The sequence below is a fragment of the Oncorhynchus nerka genome, linkage group LG3 (genome assembly GCF_034236695.1).
Source record: "Oncorhynchus nerka isolate Pitt River linkage group LG3, Oner_Uvic_2.0, whole genome shotgun sequence".
Lineage (NCBI taxonomy): Eukaryota > Metazoa > Chordata > Actinopteri > Salmoniformes > Salmonidae > Oncorhynchus > Oncorhynchus nerka.
The window spans coordinates 51,948,001-51,969,051 of NC_088398.1; the positions used below are offsets into that span (position 1 = coordinate 51,948,001).

The 21,051-nt window shown below is 41.8% G+C and overlaps 1 protein-coding gene across 1 annotated transcript in view; it reads left to right on the forward strand.

Moving 5' to 3' along the window:
• Positions 1-17,733: 17,733 nt before the first annotated feature.
• Positions 17,734-21,051, forward strand: part of LOC115124911 (DNA-binding protein SATB2-like) — a 75,695-nt gene continuing 72,377 nt past the window's right edge. Inside the window, 1 exon segment of the mRNA XM_065013319.1 lies at positions 17,734-17,811. The gene's annotated coding sequence lies outside the window, so the exon portion shown is untranslated.

Consider the following 21,051-nt stretch of genomic DNA (forward strand, 5'->3'; position numbering starts at 1 on the left):
CTCAAAGTTTCAGGTAGTCTATTGGTGAGTCCCACAATAGATACAGCTACATACATATATAAGCCTGAAACCCAGATGAATGGCACTGTCTATGCTCATTGTTTTAGATAGTTACCACCTTTCCTATTCATTTAGGAATGTGGATTGACAAACATTGATTTTGGAATGGTGAACTACCCCTCTGAGGCACAAGAGGGGAGCATTGCCTCTGTTGGGCTGACGTACCGCCCCTGGACCTGTCAGTCCAACCACTACAGTGAGTTGGTGCAGATAAGCGCAGGGATCACACTTGACATTACTGAGAGTAATGACTCTCTAAGTGTAGCCCCGGGGTTAAGAGGAGCGCATGCTATGATGTCTAATTGCACAATCCACGATCCAGGGAAGCGGAGAGCAGAGGCAGTGGCTGTGTTGACCTGTAGTGACTCAGCTAATGGAGCCTGATCCTGTGAGGGACTGGGGTTTAGTAGGATTTGTTTGTTCATTGGGCTGGGATTTAAGAAGGTGGAGGATATTGGTCCAGAATGGTAGAAATAGTAACCAAAAATTATGACATGCACTAAATGTCTGAACTTTTTGGAATTCCTCTTTATTTTCACTTTGAACACCCTGGGAGAGATTTACTAGTCTTTATTTCAGAGGGAATAGAAACAAAATAAATAACGCTTGAAATATTTCACACAGCCTTGTTTTTGTATCTTCATTCCCTTCTTTAAATAACAAGTGCAGAAGTTGTACTTGGCGCAAACATTTAGAACATATGTTTGTCTTAATAAGGAATCCATTGTCACAGGGAACGTTTCTGACTTATTATGCCTGGAAAAGAAGCCCCCCCCAATCCCACCTACACACAGAGCAATAGCAGGGATGAGCTCAGCAACAGACGTATCATCTGTGCGGATGTCAATGCCGCACCAACATGTGTCTCGGATGGGGGGGAATGAAGAAGAGGAAAAAAGGGCACCCGAAAAAGAAATGGTGACGGACAAAGCCTACAATTTGTGGGACCTAAAGCATAAAGCAAACAAAAGGCAGCTTTTGTAAGGAATAATGCATGTCAGCCGTGTCCTCTGCTCTTCCCACTGTAGCTTTGAACACGGCTGGGGACGGCCGTAGCTTCACTGTGTTTGTCGTGTTGCTATATAAAAGCCAGTCACCTCAAAGGGAAAAACCTCAACTATTCAACAGTGAATTGTGGGGCTGTAATTATGGGAAATGCGGGCAGGAAAAGTGGCTTTAGGTTTTTTACATTCAGCGACTAAGCACTTCTGATACTGAAGGAAGAGCTGCTGTTTATCGAAATGCTTTGGGCTAAACATAGTCAGCTTTCATTATGTACAGTATCTTTGCAGTGCTTGACTTGGTCAGAAGCTCACCGGAACTGAGTACCGGCACCTCAAATGTTCTACTGCTTCAGCTCCTGTTCCTCTTATAGAATATTAGATCAAAAGTATTGCGGAGCTCCTGCACCTAAATATAAACAGTCAAGGCAGCCAAAATGAGTAGCGGAACCTATTTCAGTCAAGTACTGTAACTTTGTCTATCCTTCCAATCCCCCCTCAAACATTTATTTATTTCTGTCACAATTTTGTAGTCTAATGACCCATTTATTCCTTTGAAGGGACCGTTGCTGGGTCTCTCTCCCAGTCTCCCCACATCCTCAGGAAAGCGTAGAAACGACCAAGGCAGCGGAGAGGAGGCAGTCTCTCTAGGGCCTGTAGAGGATAAACAGTGGTATGGACCACCTATCTGGATGAAATAGCATTGGTAGTGCTATTTGGGATCCTTGGGATGTCCTTTACCTTAACCCCTACCATAACCCTTACCTAACCTTAACCCTTAACTTAACCATTTTAAATTTAAACTTCAATGGGATAGGGATGTCCTAAGGATCACGGATTGCAAGGAATCCCTTTCTTAGGCATAATCACTCAAATGATCAAACTGAATTAATTTAACTGTACGGTTTTGCACTCAGCCGATACATAGCCTGTCTTCTTCCCTCAACTTTTACCCATCACTATCAAGGGTTTGAAGGCTTTGTGGATTCCGATTCCCTCCAGGACACTTCTAAACATCAGGCAGGACCCGGGGCCCGGTCCATATGAATGGGGCCATATTAGTATACTATATGTGCATATGAAATGCTGTAAATATATATATTAGTGTGGGCCATGAGGGTGCTGGGTCAAAGCAGTCTTTGTTAGGGAGCTAGCTAGTGGAGGGAGCCTCTCTCTGGGTCCTTGGCTCGGCGGTGCCCGGCCCTGTGGTGGCAGATCATAGTTAATACTGTGCGGTGGGCTGTCAGAGACACTTAGACTGACGCTGGACAGGCAGGGGCCTCAAACAGAGCCTCTCCTCTGCATGGCCTGTGGATGAAGGCAGGAGCACCCAGGCATGGGAGCAGAGAGATCAACCTGGCCTGGGGTGGGACGGAGCTACAAGAACCATGGTCAAGAGATGGAGATGGAGAGACCTACACAAATTGATCTTTAATATATGTAACCGTGTGTGTGTGTTGGAGTGGTTGAAGTTGTTGGTGGACAGTTGGCTGTGGCTGTATATTGTTTGGCCGGCTATCCATTTTGGCCTGCCTATAACTTCCTATTCATTAAAAAAGACCATTACGCATTTAACCATGTAATGTTTCCTAAACATTCTGAATGAACCCGCAATGCAGTTTTAAAAAATCTGTGATTGATTGAATAGCGGGCCTGTGTTGTTCCCTGTTGTTTCCACAGCCCTTTCATTGCCATAGCACTTTAGCCACTCTTGTCAACAATGACTAACCTGCAATCTGGCATTAGATCAGACGCTATTAGGGAGGAATATTATGACTGGGTAAACAGGGATGAGATGGGGACTTTGAGTCATCGGCGGAACATGCCGATTCTTCCGTCACTGCCTGTCCTGTTGAACTGGAAATAAAACCCACTCCAAGATGAGACCTTCTTCATTGGACCAAGCGGTCCTTTGAAATCCTCCTCTTCCAAAGTACATGCATGATGCTTTATGAGAAAGGAGCAGATAACAGCTAATTATAGATCCTGCCTGCTCTGCAGTCAGATGGGCTGAAATGGTTATGGTGTTTAATTGTCCACCCAACCACTCACATGATATATGGTTCAGTGGAGGAAACAGAAAGCTCTGTTAGTCTTAAGGATCCTCGCCCTGAAGGTAAATATACCTATCTCTGATTCCAAATTAAGACAAGAGAAGCAAAACTTGATCTGCAAGTAGAGGTGATGCTCCAATATATCAATTACTGTACATCTATAAATAATAAACTGCAAGTTAATCTCATCTCCATCGTGTGTGAGGAACAGCCGGTGTTTGAATATTCATGATAATAAAGATGACTCTGAAATTAAAACTCAATTAGGTACCGTAGTGTCAAACCAACCAGACACTAAGTGGATGGTAGACGCGGACGTTAAGTGGGATGACGCAAGGCGCACCTTTTCCCGTAAACACACACGTATCTTATTGATATAGTGGTTTGACCTGGTGAAAGACTTCGCCTGATAGTTCAGTGTACCTGGCGTCTCTGGCACTCTGTTTACATCGTCACTGCTCCCAGTCCCCACGTCTGCTTAGCCTTCATTTCCGTGCCAGTCCCCCCTCACCTACACCCTGTGTGTGTGCGCCCTTCCGCCCACCCTCCCGCCTCCCTCCCTCCTCCCTCCCGCCTCCCTCCCGCCTCCCTGGCTGTGAGGGAGACGATCAGGGTATTGGGGCTCCTATTACAGCCTCCCAGGGGCTTTGAGTGAATGGCTCCCTCAAGGGGCTTCTATTGCAGCATTCTAGGGGCATGGGTGAAGGGGCTGCTCCCTCAAGGCTCCCCTCAGATTAAGGGCTAATCAGTTAGTCTCAGACCAGGGCTTTCAGGCAGACCACCAAGCCAGCAGCCACAAACCAAACTGACTGCAGTCGTAGCCCCAATCCACCTCCCTTGCCGCAGCCCACAATACAAAACTAAACTGGTTTGGCCTTGTCCTTGGCAGGACCTTCTCTCCCCCCTGCCTTCCCTGCTGCCTCCCCCGTTTCTCCTCTACATGCACTCTCTCACAGCACACAGTCACACAGAGAGAAACCAGGTGCCACATCAGTTTAAAAAAAGTGTTTGGCTGCTTTCTTTCTCTTACCTTTGGGCTATCGTTTCCTACTCCTCTCTCTCTCTCTCTCTATCTCTCTCTCTCTCTCTCCCTCTCTCTCTCTCTCTCTCCCCCTCTCTCTCTCTCTCTCTCTCTCTCTCCTCTCTCTCTCCTCTCTCTCTCTCTCTCTCTCTCCTCTATCTCTCTCTCTCTCTCTCTCTCTCTCTCTCTCTCTCTCTCTCTCTCTCTCTCTCTCTCTCTCTCTCTCTCTCTCTCCTCTCCCTCTATTTGACTGAGTGGGGTTAGGTTCTTGATCCTCTCTGGAGAGGCTGTGGGGTCAGACAATAATAAGGCAAACAAATGTGAAGTGTGGTTCATTTAGTTGGGAAGCAGATGTACTGGTGATTGTCTACAGACTCATTTTCATTTTTTTTCTTCTAGTCTGTAATGGAACAAGAGCGGGGATATTGTTCTGTGTAATCAAAAGGATTGCCCCTTGACTTCAACTGAACTTTTTGGAGAATGTACTGTGTTGGTAACAAACCACTGGGCATACACTGGTTGAATCAACGTTGTTTCCATGTTATTTCAATGAAATTACGTTGAACCAAGTGGAATAGAAGTTGAATTGTTGTCTGTGCCCAGAGGGAAATGAAGGTTACGCTTTTCTTTAGTATAATATGTAATAGTTTAGTAATTTAGTATAATATGTAATAGTATTTTAATTAATTACTCATTAGTTTCATTCACTGAAATGGAAATCATTGCTCAGCAAATCTGTTGAATTCTCTGAGGAAAGTAATATAAAGTATTCCATTGTAACCAAATGATTTAGTAAATACCAGTATTGACTGAAACAGGACTGTAAAAGAAATCAGCGTTGCACTTAAAATCTGAATTGATGAATCAGGATTTCACTGACCATTTATCTACATGTATGCATTAAGAATAGGCCGCCCAACTCCTTATGTGAGACTTTGTCATCTCTAAATCCCCTCAGCGATACTTAGTTAATCAATGACACATGGGAAGTTCTAACGCGTTCCGATCTGTCTCACCAATTTCTATCTCATCATTTGCGTAGTGAGGGCTTTCCTCACCTCCCTCCATCCGCTCTTCTGTCCATTCCCTGCCAAACCAGTCACTAATGCTTCTGTTGCTTTCCAAGGGCTCCATTGCTCATGTATTACTCAGTCAGGATTGTCATTTGATTTAATTTCGCAAACCTCTTTTGACCCTCTTCTCTCTGCTTCTGCCTGTCTCTCTGTCTCTCTCCCCTTCCATTCTGTCCCCCTCCCTCTCTCTTTCTTCCTCTGCTCCTTCACTCACTTTCTCTCTCTCTCTCTAACACACACACACACACACACGATAGGCGAAGCCATCGATGACGTCACCCCATTGTTTCCTATGAGAATGTTCAGTGGTACATGGCTGGGTAACTCTAATGAACTTATCCTCTGCAGCAGAAGTAACTCTGGGTCTTCCTTTCCTGTGGTGGTCCTCATAAGAGCCAATTTCATCATAGCTCTTGATGGTTTTTGCGACTGCACTTGAAGAAACGATCAAAGTTTTTGAAATGTTCCATATTGACTGATCTTCATGTCTTAAAGTAATGATGGACTGTATTTTCTCTTTGTTTATTTGAGCTGTTCTTCTCATACTATGGACTTGGTCATTAACTAAATAGGGCTGTCTTCTGTATACCACCCCTACCTTGTCACAACACAACTTATTTGCTCAAACGCATTAAGAAGGAAAGAAATTCCACAATTAACTTTTAACAAGGCACACCTGTTCATTTAAATGCCTTCCAGGTGACTACCTCATGAAGCTGGTTGAGAGAATCCCATGAGTGTGCAAAGCTGTCATCAAGGCAAAGGAGGGCTACTTTGAAGAATCTAAAACATATTTTGATTTGTTTAACACTTTTTTGGGTACTACCTGATTCCATATGTGTTATTTCATAGTTTTGATGCCTTCACTATTATTCTACAACGTAGAAGATAATACAAACAAAGAAAAATCTTTGAATGAGTAGGTGTGTCCAAACGTTTGACTGGTACTGTACATCTGGTGAAAAAGAAGCAATTATTGGTTCCATGATTGTGTTCTGAAAAAAAGATGTACATACACAAATATTGACCTTAAAGATTGCCATTTCCCATTCACTATACTGGTAGGATCATGTTTTCTTCAACTTGAAATCCTCAATGCAAGGGGGCAGTCGTTCTCCCCTGACTCACACACACGCACACATATCTCTTTTTCCCCATCACGCCATCCTTTTAGTAAGTACCGTGAGTGATGACATCACTCTCGGTGCCCCTGAAGCCAGGTGATGCTAGAAACATGTCTAGGTTCTACCTTCTACTGGAGGAAGGAGATGAGGATAGGAGCAGAGGAGGAGAGAGTAGGGAAAGCTCCACGACCATTGGAAATAAAGAAGAAGGAGAGAGGAATTAGAAGATGAATTAGAAAAACGTTGCGGATGGACCATAAAGCTTGCAGGTGGTGAATGGTTACTGTAGGGGTGAGAGATGGAGTAAAGAGGTGCTAGAGGAGAAGAAGGAACCATGTAGAGGAGGGATTGGAGTGGATGTGGTGGTTGTGAGGGGCTGAGCTCTGATGAATATATCTGGATGTGATTATTATGACAGCAGTTATAAAACCATAAGGCCTGGCCCCACTTCCTGCTCGTGTTGATTTAAACCTCCCAGGCTCATAAATAATGTCTGATTAAGTGGCTGTGCCGCGCTGCGCCAGGTCTCTTAGCCCAATCTGCGTGTGTATCCCACATGGCACCCTGTTTCCCTACTTTCGACCAGAACCCTATGGGCTTTTGTTAAAAGTAGCGCACTATGTAGGGAATAGGGTACCATTTGGGATGCAGAATGCTTCTGCCTAGCCTGGCCACTACATGGCCCTCAATGTGTTCCATATTAGCAGGACCACGTGGGCTTTTGAAGGATGGATTAATGGGTGGTGGGTGGAGGGGTACTACCAAACCATCAGACTCAAACAGCCCCCACCCTGCTCCATCCTAGAAGGAATGGATACCTCTGACTTATAGACGTATCCTCTGACTGTAATCAGCATACCTCAGCTGGGTTGACATGACATGGTGTCATACACCTGACAGCTATTCTATAGCCTACCGCAAGTATGTTAGGAAGCAGGATGCTACCACCATCCCTTTAGTTTTCATCAATGTTATTGAAGGATGTCCTCTTATTGACTGTGTGTGTCACCCCATGGCCTTATGTCCCAATGGGGCTAAAGTATACATTGGCCTAATTTCCGTCCAATATCCTCAGGGTCTCTTTTCCCTCCACATTCTAGGATAAAAGGAGCAGCGTGTGGGGAGTATTTGGGCACCTTTCCTCCCTTTAGTGGGATAGTATTCCAGCAGTTTAGATTAGCTGCCATGGGTCCCTTCAACACGTTTGTAAGTGACCCTCCAGCCCCCTCCTCCTGTCTTCACTCTCCTCCTGTGTGCACAGTGACTGAGGGGTGCGGCGGCGGTGTGTGTGTAATGCTGTGTTAACCTGTCCAAGGGCAGCATAACAATAACAAACAGGAGGTTACAGCTCTTCTCTGACCTCTGACCCTGGCCTCTCCTCACCAAGGGATTGATCAGTATCACACTACCACACAGGGACACAGGATCAGCCACAGCACACACACACATGCACATGCTCACGCGCACACATAAACACACAATATGAAATGGTCACTTCACTCCTGTGGAACCGAGTATTTTCTAAATGGTGGAATCGCCAACCTCCCCGTGTGGGTGCCTCGGAACCAGGTATCTGCTTTCAATGATTCACCCCTTTTTATGTAGCTTTTCGTTCTTTAACAAATCAAAGTGATTTACCTGGGAGATTTGAAGCTTCCTCATTGGTGTCTATCAATCAATGATTGACATCTTTCATGGCAGCAAGCTCCGCCAATGAGGGGATTCACAAACAGAAACTAGACTGCCCGTCACTGCCATTGTCTTACCCACAAGGCAATTCTCATGTCCGTATTTGGAAAGGCACGTCAGATGCATTTGAGACAAAAAAACTGAGGGACGGCTGAGACAGTGACATGCTGATTGGGACTGGACCATGCAGAGCCAGAAGACCCCAGGGTCTGATCAAACTCATGGTAAGAATACATCAACATCTATTTAGATCAGGTCAACTGGACATCACAACAAAGCCATGTAGAGTGATATATATGCTGAGCCTGACATTTCCCCCCAGAATTCTCATTCATTGTTGAGAGATACTCAGGTGACCTCAGTCAAAGGCCACAATCATTGATGGGTGCGTGCGTGTGTGCATGTGTGCATGCTTGTGAGTGCATTCGTGCATCAGTGTATGTGTTTGATGTTGGACCTGTGTGTTGTTCATTAATTAGAAATGTGTTTGTGGTTCTGTCTCCTGGACTTAGTTAAAGTGGACTTTGATCCCTATTAGTTTGCCTTTGACGACTCAAATGGCTTCAGCATCAGTGGCTATAAACGCCCCCCAGCCCCTCCTCCATTGATGAACAGATAAGATCGCTCTCCCTCTTCCTTATCTCTCTGTTTCTCTCCCCTTTCTCTCTCTCTCTCTCTTTCCCCCTCTCCCTCTCTTTTTCTCTCTCCCCTACCTACCTCCTTGCCCACATGAATCCTTATGCCTAGGTTGAAAAATAGGGCTATAATTTTCAACGGTATCTGTTTCCATGTCCTTTCAACATATACCTGAGCTTGACGTCTCCTTTCGGGCTTTGGGGTCAGAGCTGACATAGCAGGCAGCATTGGCCACAGACAGACTGACAGGGGTAAATGTGTGACAAGGAGAGGGGGTTGGAAGTTGTAATCTCTTGGTGCTTTGACTTGGTGCTTTATGTTCCCAATCCCAACCCAAACACCACATACCCTCAAGAACCAGTAAGCCTATCATTTTGCTGATGTGCCTTTGGTCTGGCAGATACTCACTCGCTCACTCATTAGTGCCTGCCCTTATTGTTAGTAGGCTTACCCATTATCGACTGCTAACTCATTTCAGAAAATAAAATATCCAGAAAACACCATTCGATAATATATGCAGTAAACTACCTGTTGAGTCCTTCATTGAGCAATAATATGCCAATGGCCAGTTGACCATTGGGAGAATGATTGTCTCCCTGGCTATCTAGCACACCGATATTCCATGATTTCTCCTCTTAATTTGCAGTAAAGGTTTTTGATATATCCCGTGCAGTAGGAAGCAAGTGATATGAAGAATGTTGTGCAGTTATTGACAATAACGCAACTCTGGCATGCTGTTATTTTGCAGGACTGTTAATGTATGGACAAATGATTCCTGGCCCAAACATTGGGCGCGTGTTCCAACCCTCATTACTCGACCTCCGCGGTTTTGTTGTTAAGTGGGCCGATCAAATTCGTAAAGCTCAGGAGCCCCTCTCCTTCCCCTCCTCCTTTTTCAAACTCGAATTGATTTTCTTGTTTGGTATGTTTATGTTATCATTTGTAAATCTTACCAGAAGTGGACCGTGAGGCACAAGGGGTAACTCATACACAGTTTAATGAAGTATTTACAGATAATTCCAAATGTCAAATACTTCTGCCCAATGACATAGTGCAGAGTGCTGACTCTAACAACTCTCTTTCTCCCTCCAACTTTTCTTCCTCTGCGTCTTTGGTCAGGCGGATTTTATTTCAGGTAAAAACGTATTCGGAGAAAAGAGGCTGCCAGGTTCATTGCACTTAGCGAAAGGAAAACAATCCTCTTTGTTGCATATCATAGCTCTCAAGGACTGAACTTTGAAACAGGCATAAGAAGATTACTGTTATTCGTGATATACCCAATTTCCATGAAAAGTAAAAACTGAAGTTTGCTCAGGGTTCGTACTAGATTGTTTTCAGTGTAGGCCTACTGTAGGGTAAAGTAAAACTGAATCCAGCAGAAGCACAAACCTACCTTTGCTGCTGACGTTTTTGATTGTATCCTATCCAAACAGGTCTGTTATAATGGGCTTTATGTAGCCTACCGTCTTAGAACCTTTCTGCACAATTGCTAAACCAAAACGAAATCCACAGCAATCGAATATTCTCTAAATAAAACAAAACAATATATTTTTTCTGACTTTCATAAAATTATTTTTTAATTGATGATTACATATATATAAATAAATATAAATATATATATATGAATTCAGGAGCTTGCTACTGCTACTACTTTGGTTGATCATGCTCTCTGTAACAGATAGGCCTATTAAGGGTCTAGAGACATTGTCACTGCAGGCTGACAATAAGCTCAGTATTTAAACACATAGATGCCACATATGGCTATGTGCAGAGTAAACAGTATTTGGGATGTTAACCATATGTATTAAACCACTGTATCTTTCTAGCATACCGTCGTGAGTCGCGTGGAGCGAATGTAAATCCTCCTGACAGCAGCGCTATAGCGCAGGAGGCGCTTAGTGAGAAATGGTGCTTCCGAGCAATAATGGACTCGGAGTCATGACCTCTGTATGGAAACAATTTGGACTGCGGCTGAAGGTGCGCTCCAACTGCCACTGCGTCTATTAGAATGTTGTTTGAAATATAAATTAATCCTAACCGGCAATGAGATACATCCTTTAAAACAAGCCATTAGACACGCCTCTAGTTCACTCCCAGAAAGTCCCAGAAAGTCGCGGATCACTTGAAGCAGATTCATTCAAGTGCACTGTAATGTCCACTCATGCGCCAAACGCAAACGTTTGCTTGCATTTGATATTGTCGAGCTGTGCCCTTTATATTTTGGTATATTTCGATAGAAAGTTATCCAAATATACTTTGGTTGAAGACTACATAGGCAACTATTACTGGTCTATTATAATTATTTTTGTGGATGGTGTTTGGTGGGCTATAATCGGTGTAGAACAAGATTGGCAATGGATTTGAAGGTCGTGTTTATGAGTTATGAATTAATTTGACAACAAATCATGTGCAATCATTGGCCCATGTGATGCAAATATTGATGCCAACAATTGAGTGACCTGCCCATTTCCAATTTGAATCGTATGACATGCCTATTCCCAACTTGAATTGTACATGGCCTAATATATCCTTATGAATTAAGATAGCCTACATTGCACCATTGACGTGGGTCAAGAATCTGGTTTAAGAAATTGGGCTTCTGCTAAATATGTATTTATTTTTTAAAGATGTTGTTTAATTGTCTGTTTCGTACTGTAACGTCAGCCATTCGTTTTGCATTAGTTTCCTTCGTCTCCAATTATAGATGATTTAAGCCATGGTTCATTGAGCAGTTATATTTTCGTTAAAGCGAGGGTCTGTCTAGCTGGTCTGCTTAGACCATTTATTTACTGAATACTTAGCCTACATTTTACATGCATTAAATTAACTATTCCGAGGAATTATTGTATTATTATTAATGGCTGTTGTTGTTGTTATTATTATTATTATGCCTCCTCGTTGTTGTGGTCGATGTTATTATTTATATGTTAATTATGTTATTATTATTATTATTATAAACTTATTTGTTCGAATTGAAATGGACCCCTTTGCTCTCCATATCACCTCTCAGCAGGGATAATATACTCCTTACAATATCACCATGTTAGAGGAATGTGTGGTCCCAGTTGTAGTTTATACTAAATTACCATGTTGGTGTTTGTGACCGCAGCGAGCAGTGGCCCTCCTGCCGATTTTAATTCGCCAATAAACGTTTCACAGACTTCCTTGGCCTGTGGCTTTGTGCACAGCTCGATTGGCACCCCATGGCCTACTTTGGCCAGTCTATGTCCATTAAATTATTTATCCTTCAGGTTCGAAAAAGCCCATTAAAACCATAGGTTTATCCTATTGGTTAAAATGATGGAAGTCCACCAGGCATGGGTTAAGTCAGATGTTGTCTTTGTTTATTGGTTATAACTGTAACCTGTAACCTGTACATATACATAAACTGTAAATAGCCACATGTTAAATATAATAATTTATAAATATCACAACAGAAATAGTAGTATTTTATTAGTTTATATGTTAGACAGAAAATTACTATCAGTAGGCCTATTTATTCTTCCACCTCCAGGAAATAGTCGTGTCAGGTATTGGTTTGTGAATAGACAATATCATGTCTTCAATGCAAAAATGATTTCCATGCGCCCTTTATATTTCAACAACGTGTGCAATCCATTATCTTGCTATTCCATAAACCTCCACACAGTCGTGCTATTTCTACATGGAGTGACAGGTTGAACTATATTGGTGTCTAGCTGTCACTATACACTGAGCAAATGAGATGACCAATGAAAAACATAGGAAGCGTTAGCAGGCTATTTTATAGGAGCATACATTACCTTAATTGCCATTTCGGTTCATTGCAGCGCTATTGTTAACATGTTGCACACACAACACACACACAATAAGCTACAGGCATAACGGCGGTACTAATTCGGCATCAGGCTGACATATTCCAGATGCATTCTTCTTTAAGTTATTCTGCTGACTTCTTGAAATGAAATGATATTTGTGCCGTAGGTCTACGTCAAATCACCGGATCATTTCTTATCAAATCCTAGCAGGGACTTCAATGGGAAATAAATAAATAAAAGACTGTTATTTTTATTTGGAGGCTGGAGTGACACAATGGGCTCAGAGGGGCTTAGAATCAGATGACATCCAGTGACTGCTCCGTCTCAGTCAGCTCGTCCAGGAGGCTCATTGGAGCCCGGTCCTTCTGTGCATGCAGACCTCCCAGTAAGGCCTCTCCTCTCTCATCCCAATGTGGATCTATTTGTATTGGCACCCAAGATAAGGCTTTCATTTTACACTGGGATGTTGTGTGCTCAATTGCCCTAACTGCTTCATATTTACTATCATATTTTACAAAAGCTTTAGGGATATTTCGTATTGTAAATGATTGAAATGCTTCGTTCTGATTGTTTTCTATTGGGGCTATTGTCGAGATCAATTTTTCATTGTTTCACGGCATTCTAAAGTTTCCCGCTAGTTTGAGCTCCCTGCTACTACTGCCTCCCTGCCTCTGAGCAGTCTTATACTTTTAGATTCCCAGTTTCCAAGAAATTCAAAATAAATAGAGTGGAGTGAGTGCAGGAGAGACGCAAAGGCAAAGGAGTCCCCAATCAGTGTTCAATTATTTAGAAGAACCAAAACAGCTATGGAATGGCTGCTTTGCACGAGGTGAAATGCACATCAGTTAGCAAAACATTTCGTTGAATAAATACACGGAAGAATATTCACACATAGATCCTATTTCTTCACTTCTTCTCTCCCCACATAGGCCTAGTACTGAAACGAAATGTGTTAGAGAATTGTATTATCCACAGGTTGAATATGCTATCCATTTTATGTTTTAAATGGCTATGAAAATTAGGGATTTAATCATTAGCGACATAATAATGATATACTCATACAGGTCACCGCTCAGTCCAATTATTCTGTATAGGCCTATTTATTTTTATTTATGTGATAAGACCTATGAGATTATTTAAATAAATATAGTTTAATTGTTCAAATGAAAAATCCTAATCCTCTTTTAACCATTCACCTGTGCCCAAATGCATGCATTATGTATTGCTTTCTTCTTTCTTGAAAAACGTCTGCGAAACAATTCGAACTGTAGGTATTCAGCAGTTATAAAATATTTAGTTATTTAATTTCATCTTTAGGAAAATCCTTGTGATAAATTCGGGTAAGGACCTTTCTACAAGGCAGCTAAGTTTCATGGCAAGCGCCTTTAATGGGGCGGCAGATAGCCTAGAGTGTTGGACTTCGAATTCCGGAGCTGACAAGGTAAATATCTGTCGTTCTGCCCCTAAACGGGCAGTTAACCCACTGTTCCTAGGCCGTCATTGATGATAAGAACTTGTTCTTTTACTGACTTGCCTAGTTAAATAAAGGTTAAAAAAATGTTTTTAAATAACATAGCAATTAAACGTATCGTTTGATAGGCAGCCTAATACAGTTTTAGTCATATTTAAATATGTTCTTAAGTAAATGATAAATGAAGTCATATTCCGTGTCAGACAAAAATATGAATTATATTCATAAGAATAGTAGGCTATAAATGATTTATAGGCTCTATATCAATAATAATATTTAATGATGATGAAGATAAAAGATCACATTCTATAGGCTACCAAATAAATTATTTTCGACACTTATTTCACTTGTAAGGACATTGCCATTTTGATTGCCTGTTCTTCTAGAGACATTTTAAATGACACGTCTCTATCGTTTAGTGGCGCGTAAAGAATATTTCTCCTTGTGACAAGAAAATACACACAGATTGCTGCGTAAAGTGACGCTTCGTGCCAAGCCTTCGCTTTTTGTCCATTTAATTAAACAGCTCGTTTTGACATATAAATGAAGATTACCTCTAATTTTCTATTTGAAAGGGGAACATTTTTAGGTTAAGTTAAAACCATTGGTCTAACAAATTACATATTTTCCGAGGTCACGTCGGCCACAGTGTAGCTTTAGGACTTTTAAAACTCTGCCGGTTCTTTATATAAACTGAGGTCGAGCATTTCGCGCCCTAAAATGTTCTCACTGCAGAAAAAAAATATTTTAAAGATCACTTCAGAAAATGGAGCAGGGGTTTAGCGCACTGTGTTAAATGTTTTAATTATACCATCCCCTTGCCATTTGCAACCCCCAACTCGTTAACACACACACACACACACACACACACACACACACACACATATACCCACAAACACAAACACATAGGATAAGGAGAGGGAGATGGCATGTGTTCATATGCCTGCCCCCAAAGACACACGTTTATAAATTGGTCTATAATACTTTTACAAATCAATGATAAAGTTGGCAATTGTCTGGACAAAAGTTATACATTCAAATGTTATTAGTTCCCAGAAGCGTTTTGAGGAAACTTTACGCACAGACCAGACAGTGTTCTCTCGCCCACGCACTGCTACATCATCGTCATTAACATATTTAATATTATTGACGAATGAGCTACGCGCATCGTCTGGTGTTTCACCACTATCCCTCCACTCACCCCAGCGCTCATCTCGTGTATTCTGCACGGAGAACACTGCGATCAGCAGAACGGTTCCAGAACTGCCAACTGTCGACGTTCGCGAGCTGTTAATAAACCTTCATTTGAGTGCAACAAACAAGGTAAGCTTCTGCGGACCCACTCATATCCAGTTTACTTGTAATTATATTGAATTGGACAATTTAGAGTTTTATGGATGTGACATAGGGAGAGGGGTTGGCAAAGGATGTTAACAATGTGAGTTAGTTGGCAAAGATAACACTGTAACCACAAACTACATGATTCCAAGTTGCCATCTCTGGCACTTTAAATCATTTTTTAGCCCAGCTACCAGTCTCTACCAGCTCTCGGCTGCTGCTGATCAGTATTGCGTTCATTCGGAGACGATAATTGGATCAGTTTTGTCTGACCTTTTACGTCATGATGTTTTGACGTCATTGGGCCGCCACTTAAAAAACGAATGTGACCCAAGCGTTTTCACAATATTTCTAATCTCCAGAGACTGTCTAATCGATTCCTTAAATCAAAACGCCAATTGTTATTTCATGCATTACGAAACACTGCAAAATGTAATAGGATGACCAAAAGTAGCGTTTGGGACTGCATTAAATATCGCTGCATGCGCCACTCTATCTCCTATTGCCCCCTATTGCCCCCCCCCCCCCTCTCTCTTTCTTTCTGAGACTGACTGGCTTGCAGTCACGCACGTGGACCCTCCGGGACCCTCTCGAGCCTGTAGACTCAGTTATCAAGTAGGCTAAGCTTTGCATCTCCAAGACATTAGTAGCATCATTGTGGCTGGTCCTCACATGTACTGGCATTCCGAGTTTTTTTGCGACAGTTGCAGCTAAATGGACATTACCCTGGCATCTAGACTCCCTTTAGCATTCACATGCAGTGTGAAATCTTTTGCAAATGTTTCGAAGTTTTGACTGTGTTAATAAAAACAAAAAAATACAGGTATTTTTTTATTGTGCATGCATACTCCTTCAGCCTACACATTACATCATTCTTTAAAACCATTATTTATAGGCCTAATATCCAATTTAATCCGAGGGATTGGAGTCTTGCAATGACACCGAAAGTAAAGGCGCAGCTAAGTGAGACCTTCCATATTGCCACCGTGCCAACCATAAACTGATATGCTTACGTTTTCACCTACCATCACACAATGTGGTATCGAAAGTGACCTTAGGCCACAACGAAAGTGGAAACGAGCTCATCAAATATTTAGGACAGACAGTTTTGTGTGGCCCTCTCCTTGGTTTACTGCAGTCACGACGACCTGGGGAGAGCCGTTCATTCGTTAGACCGTTTGGCCTCGTTATTTATTAAAATCCGGTGACATCTGTCGATAAAGAATGTAGTTTATTATGCAATGATTTCCCATGACAGCGCACTCCTGCTGTATTTACACAAGATATGAATAAAACAGACAGGCAAAGACAGACAGAGACAGGGACGGCTACAATATATGCACGTTTATTAGACTACTGATGTCTTTGCTGAGCATGGAATTAAATCTATAGGCCTTTCTGTTTCATCTGCATTCCTGATAGGCTAACTATTTATTGTTAAATAGGCTATTATCAGTAATAACAACTTGTATCTGGCACAACAGCATATGTCCTCATTTAAATAGTAAAATGTATTTTAAAAACTCTTCATATAAAAGTTAACCTACTGACAAAGGCACACATTGTATCCGAAATCAAATATGTGGGAATGGCGATGGCGCACAGTCTCACATCCAAATCAAATATTTGAAAGGGAAAAAAAACAAGTCAGTGCAGAATATTAGGGTTTGCAGCGAGACACTAAATGCTCATGCTGAGGAATAGGCCAAATGACTTTTGACGCCCCTCCCCTCTCCCCCGCGCTTGCTTTCTTCTTTCTCCACCCCTCTCGCCTCCCTCTTTTGTGAACCCGCTGTCAGTTAGCGCGCCCGTTGGCACGGGAAAGATTGAAAGTGACACGCAGATTGTTTTGCGCGAAATTGTGACTGTTCTATCGAGATTTCTTCAGTTAACACCTTCTCTTTGTGGCAGACATTTTGATTTTGGTCTGTTTTGCTTGAGCGACTTGGTTGTTTTGCCTGTTGTTCACTTGAACATTTTCCTTATGATGCGTTTTGCGTTTTCCTTGTTCCCGCCGGTGAAGAAGCCACGAGTTCAGAAGAGGACCGATTTGTGGCTCGGCCGTGTCTAACCGGGGACGACAGGACACAACGTGCGATCAAACGACTCCAACTGGCCGGTTGACAAGTTTATCTGCGCCGCGAGACGCAGCGGCTCGAACTCCAGCAAGATCCCCACGCACTCAGCAAGCAAACCTCGACGCACTGGTCTCGAGCGAAAGAGACACACTCTCTCTCTCTCTCTCTCTCTCTCTCTCTCTCTCTCTCTCTCTCTCTCTCTCTCTCTCTCTCTCTCTCTCTGGCGAACACCACTCTCATACAGACAATAAACCAACGCACATTGTCTACCTTTGTCTCCCATCTCTCTCATTTCTCTCGGACTCGCTCACATCCAGCGCTTGGGGCACGAAGTTGTGTCCACCAGCACAGACTCCAGCGGATCTCTGCCGGTCGTGGACCCGACGCAGCCCAGCCCTGGATTCAATAATTTTAATCAATGGACAGAGCCTCCTCAACGGCCAGCAGAGGTACAGACACCCCATAAACAGTAAGTACTAGTCAGAGGTGTTCCGTAATGACTAACCTGACCGTTTCCATCGATTTCCCATTCATTGTAATAAGCCATTAATCGTGTGTTTCTTCTGACAACACAACACATCAGCAGCAGCGGTGTTATGCAGTAATGCAGTCGATTACGAGAAAGAGAAATCACTTGTTGCACCTAGGGGTAAATAGCCTATCTGGGGTTATAGTTGATTATTTTACGTTCAGATGTTAATTGAAAAGTACAACATAGGCCTAATAACAATTTCGTTTACAGTGACGATTGCTATAATGGCTGATAGGCTGTAGGCTATTGGTTTCAAACTTTATTAATAGGCCTGTAGCATATCCTATCTCCAATTCATTGTTTTGGTCAGTTAATCCCCATAACAATGTAGGCTATTTGGACACAGCTTTCATCACCAGACAAAACGATCTATTACATAATGTATTATTATTATTATTATTATTATGCCTATATTAATATTCCAATGTAATAATGACACTGATGACAATTATTATTTAATTAGCCTACTGATGAATAATAATAACTAACCATAACTCATGATTATCATTCAATATCCATAATAATGATTTCACACTTGCTACATGTGGGTTATTTAGGCCTCTCATTCTAGTTCACCTGATTGATCGTACCCGTGCGTTAGAAAGGTCAAAGGGAGCATCCTGGGGAAAACATTTATAGCTATGTATGTGGTTTCTTTTTTTCATGATTATTTGACTACTTTTTACATTTGGGATTGCACATTTCCAGTTGATGAAACGGTAACGTCTACTTTTTACATTTGGGATTGCACATTTCCAGTTGATGAAACGGTAACGTCTTCATTTTTGAGTAATAAAGTGGAAACAGTTACTTTGATAACTCCAAGTGTGTTGTAAAGTGTTATATGTATCGTAGGCCTATCAATCAAAAATAGGTAATGTAGACATAGATTCCATTTTCTTTCTGTGCTGCCGTTGGAATCATTTTTCTAAAGAATATATTCAGTGTTCATAAGAATGTATCAATAGAAACATCTCATTCAGAGTAGAGTTGGCCCTATGTCACAACAAGGTTAATCTTGACCCTTTTTATTTATCTTTAATGCAAAAGTTTCCAAACAAATCATGAATGAACTTTCCTGCGTAGGCTGGGTTGCACATGCTATTCCAGCATATCCACTGTTCCATTGTTTGAGAGAATAACCTGTAAATTCACCGATTGTCTAAGAGACCTGCTACTCTCGCCAACGTGCGTGTTTGTCCCAATATGGAACATATTTAAATTTTTGTGTGCGTTTGTCTGTTTGTCTGTTTGTTTGTTTGTCTGTCTGTCTGTCTGTCTGTCTGTCTGTCTGTCTGTCTGTCTGTCTGTTTGTCTGTCTGTCTGTCTGTCTGTCTGTCTGTCTGTCTGTCTGTCTCTGTGTTCATTTATGTTGTCTTTTACTTTTAACATTAGATTCATATTTAACCTAATTGAAGATTCGGATTTAACTGTTGTTTTAGGAAAATCACACAATACACTGTGTCATGATTATAATTTTTTTTGCACGTCTCTATAACATTTCAAATAATGAGCGAGCCATTACTTCTTGAAGTTGGAAATTAACAGCCGAGTTTTGAATTTAGAATGACGTTAATTTCCACTCATGAAGTTAAGCCTACTGAAACGATAAATATTAACTCGTTCATTCATTCTTTAAATAATGTAATCAGTTAACGTGAATTAATTGTATATTCATTTGATGGATATTAGCCGATATTATTTTAAACCTATTTTAAATATAATCAAATATATTCTAATTCATCCAATAGCTTAGGCCTACATGTGATAATACGAGTAATAATTCCGACCTTTGTCTTCTAAGCACCCTTATAAAACCTATATGCCAAAATTCGTTGGTATAGATTATTGAATAATAAAGAAGCACTTTCGATTGATCTGCCACTATCCTCATAGGGTGGCTGAATCATTTTCACAGACCCAGTTTGCTTCTCTCACCTTGGTTAGACTGCGAGGTAGCAGCAGAAGCCTGTCGTTTCCTCTGCAGTATTAAACGATTTGGTAACTTGTCTAACTAACTGTAGGTCATTGTAGAAGCTCTAAGAAGAAGGCGTGCGTAATAGGCTATTTCTTATATTTAAATCGTATAATGTATGAATTGATTAGTGGCATAATAAGCACGTTATGGTATATGGGTATATATATTTCATACCTGTCTAATATTCCATAGCTACTTCGATCTCCTGTAGGTTACTAGGCATAGCTTGCTTTTCGCTAATACAACCTCCACCAATAGCCTACAAACGAGAAAAGCTTGGGCATATAGACTGATAATGCTTGATCGTAATGCAGCAAAGTTATAAATGCCACTGGCAGTAGGGACAGTGTATAGGCTAGCCAATCTCATTTTACAGAGGCGGGTCACCTGATCCTATCCTAAACAGAAGGCCTCTGACTCAAGTCTCTGCACCGTCAGGTCAAGGGCACAGACGAATTATACGAGATTTTTTTTGTGTGAGACATAGTCAAAAGGCCACGCCACGGGCAGCCAAACATGCAATTCTGACAGGAGGCGACCCTTCAACCCAAATGTTGCTTAATTAAGGTCTACATTTTCTCCTGCAATCAATACGTGCACCATGCGATCAGGGATTGGAGTAATGCGTTTTAGCCTAAATGGGAAACGGTCGCTCCCACCATTATGTCAAAAACAATAGTTGTGGCAATAGTTTTAAATGCTACTTAAAGCTATTCTTATTAAGTTCCAAACTCTCAAATAAATACGTAGATTCAAAACCCAGTGATCAGCTCCCGAGATTAAGTTACACAGAGACTGACTGTGCTCGGCCTGGAAAGGCCCACAACCAGGTTTACTCAGTCTACATTTATTTCATTTTGGGGAGTAGCTCTGGCAAATGCATGTAGGCCAATTCTAGTACAGTAATGAAAGGAATCAGGAATGTTCGTTTTATTGTTGCCAGTTGCCACCAGTAAGTGGGCTAGAAGCATTATTTTCTTACACATGTCATCATCGACTATGTTCCTGTCTATCTTATGTGTTTGAGTAAACAGAGCCCCGAAGCAGTCCAACAAAATTCTATGCCAAGCCCAAAGAAAAATTCATTCGTTTCAGCTCTTTTAAGATGTAGCCTTTTTGTCAGTCACACCAGATCTCGTTCTGTTTCAAATGTGCCTAGATGTTGCGATTTTGGCACAGTGCTCACATTTTATCGGCAT